The following is a 2,881-nucleotide window of genomic DNA, read 5'->3' as shown; positions in this document are numbered from 1 at the left end:
AATTAAAAGCAGTTGTGCACGTGGCCCTCATATGTAGCGCTCACAGATGATTGCTAATTCGTAAAACACGCACTGTATATGTAACTGTAGCGCAACTGATGATGGCAGCACTGCTAATAAATATTGGCTTAAATTGGCTAAAACATTAAAAATTATTTCAGAGGTATTAATCATTTTCTTTGCCAGTAAAGCAGCTGGCTGGTGACGTGAAGTATTATTGGATTCACACAGAAGTAAATAACGTAGCTGTGCTGTCTGGGACCATAGATTACATTGGCACCAGCGATGAAACCTTCCTCGCAGCACCTTTCTTTCCATTATGACAATACTACGAGAATCCCTCTATCCCATCACCAACCTGTCGGTATTTTGCTGAAAAGTCTCGCTATCTCCAGTGGCTCTTTACCTGAACAGTCCGTTGTACTCACAGCGACAGAAAACGAAAAGCACTAAAAATGTGGCCATGTGTGAGTAGGAGTTGCGGTCTGAGGGTTCCGTACAAATTTAATTGTGTATATAGACAGTTCATCCATTTTGGGAATCGAGAAACTCCACGATTTTTACCTGTTAACAACACTGATGCTGGCAAGATATTCGTCCTATTAATTTCAAGAGTTTCGAGAATGTTTTAATTTAAAATTAGCAGCCGTATGATAACAATGGACAAAATAAAAATGTTTTTCGTGTGGTATAATTACAAATTAACAGTTTTCTATTTTTTTTTTTACTTCACTTTTTCTGTGAAATCTTTCTTCTTGCCAAATGTCATGGTTCTAGGCCAACGGGAAATATCCTTTAGACTTTGATGAGTGAGTTTGCGAGTATCAAAATAAGTGACATAAATGGCCATACATTTTAATGCATCGACTTGAAAGATTCAATTTTTTACACTGCCAAGGGATCACAGACTTTAGCATATGACAGTTTCAACCTTCCCTCAAAAGAAAGGTTTTAACGGTCGCAAAGAAACAGGCAGACGGACGAAAAGTGACACTACAGTGGTTCGGTTTTTAGCGATTTAGGTACAGAACACGTAAAAGGAAGAATTTGGTCTCCAGAGGAGGTTGCAACGGCTCCTGAGCAATTCATCGACTTACCTCTGTGTACATATAAGCATGAACTTCTCTTTGTACCTTAGGCTTTCTTAATTTTCTCTCGCACATACTGTTCGATCAGAATTAAAATAAAAATATTGCCTGCCCGCTGGTTCTGACTGAAGTTATCGGGAAGTTCCCCTTTATTGTAAGGCAAATGCTGGAACTATCAATAACTTTTCACCTAGTGGGACTCCCCCCCTCCCGTCTCCTTCCCCCAGCACTAGCTTGGGTGGTATTCGGCTGCAGAGTCCTTGACTTTGCAAAGAGTCATTCCTCGAACACCATTAAGTTACACCCGCTGGGGAAGAGAACAAAAAGTATTTAAAAAAATATTGTCGTCGCCGGACACCAGACAAATCATTACAATGATATTATGCACAAGCAGAACACAAAATACGCAAACAAACAAATTTAATTCTTGTCTGGAACAGTGGAGACCATTTCCCCAGTATTAAATTAAAATAGATCCAATCCCAAGGTTCTGATTAAGGGTTTTGAAGGTTTCCCTTGGGTGTTAGGTAAATGTGGGAAATGGTAGTCTCCTCCCATTTATTCCCAGCTAGGAGCTACATCAGTCTCACTACCACTTCGTCTAATAACTGGTTGAAAGGAACCGCGACTGTATTGGATGTTTGAAAGTCTTTGTATCAAACGTCTAGGGATAATAGATTGCACAATGTGGAACATCGTTTGTTAGAGACAAATATTCACTGACTACTGCCATCGATGACAGGAATCATTTTATCCAATTCCCCTGCAGTGGGACGACGATAATTCAAAGAACTAGCAGGTGATCTGCATCTGCATATAATCTACCCCAGTAAACTGACAGTGAGTTTCAAGAAGAAAATCTAAGAATAAATGTCTCTAAGCGATTAAAGATACTTTAGGAGTGAAGCAGGAACTTCAATTGTGACGGCCTACCCCTTCCAAGCTGAGAAGATGGCTGGATTATAAGCAACACACATTGCATATGCTCGCCGCAGAGAGCAATTCCCTATGGAGGGGCACAACCTGTAATAAAAGGCGATTAGTGTCGCCAGAAGGCGTCAGCGAAAAATTTGTCTCTGACAAGCGTTGTTCCGTATGGTGTGGTCTGTCACTCCAAGACGATTGATTTAAAAATTTAAACAAAAAACAAAACAAAAAAGACCTGTATAATGGTACGGAACTAAAACAGCCCGTTCTACTGCTTGGAATGGAGAATAAAAAGTGTAAAAATATTATAGGTAGTCTATCAGTACCAAGTCAGCGGCCTTGCCGCAGTGGGAACACCGGTTTCCGTCAGATCACCGAAGTTAAGCGCTGTCGGGCTTGGCTAGTACTAGGATGGGTCACCGTCCGAGTCTGCCGACCGCTGTTGGCAAGTATGGTGTACTCAGCCCTCCTACGGCCAGTAGAAATCATACTTGATTGAGAAGTAGCGGCTTCGGTCACGAAAACTGACAACGTCCATGAGAGTGGTGTCCTGACCACATACTCCTCCGTATGTGCATCCAGTGACACCTATCGGCTTGAGAATGACACGGCGGTCGGACGGTACCGTTGGGCCGTCCGAGTCCTGCTCGGACGGAGAATCAGTACCAAGTTACCAAGTGCTGACTTTTAGTTATTGCTGAATGAGTACTTCGTACCTATACTAAAGTTGTTGACACGCATTCTACAATCCAGTCTCTAGTCCTAGTTACCTGAAGCGTGAGGTAGTACTTCAGTTTATTCGTAATGCTGTGCTTCACAACTGTTTACAGCTTTCTGTACAGTATGTACCAAAGGTGTCCGTTAGA

At 41.9% G+C, this 2,881-nt stretch overlaps 1 pseudogene; it reads left to right on the top strand.

Annotated features, from left to right (window-relative positions):
• The first annotated feature begins 2,344 nt into the window (after window positions 1–2,344).
• LOC126413479 (5S ribosomal RNA) lies at window positions 2,345–2,463 on the top strand (annotated as a pseudogene).
• The last annotated feature ends 418 nt before the right edge of the window (window positions 2,464–2,881 follow it).

The sequence above is a fragment of the Schistocerca serialis genome, chromosome 7 (genome assembly GCF_023864345.2).
Source record: "Schistocerca serialis cubense isolate TAMUIC-IGC-003099 chromosome 7, iqSchSeri2.2, whole genome shotgun sequence".
Classification (NCBI taxonomy): Eukaryota; Metazoa; Arthropoda; class Insecta; order Orthoptera; family Acrididae; genus Schistocerca; species Schistocerca serialis.
This window is presented reverse-complemented; position numbering and strand designations above follow the sequence as displayed.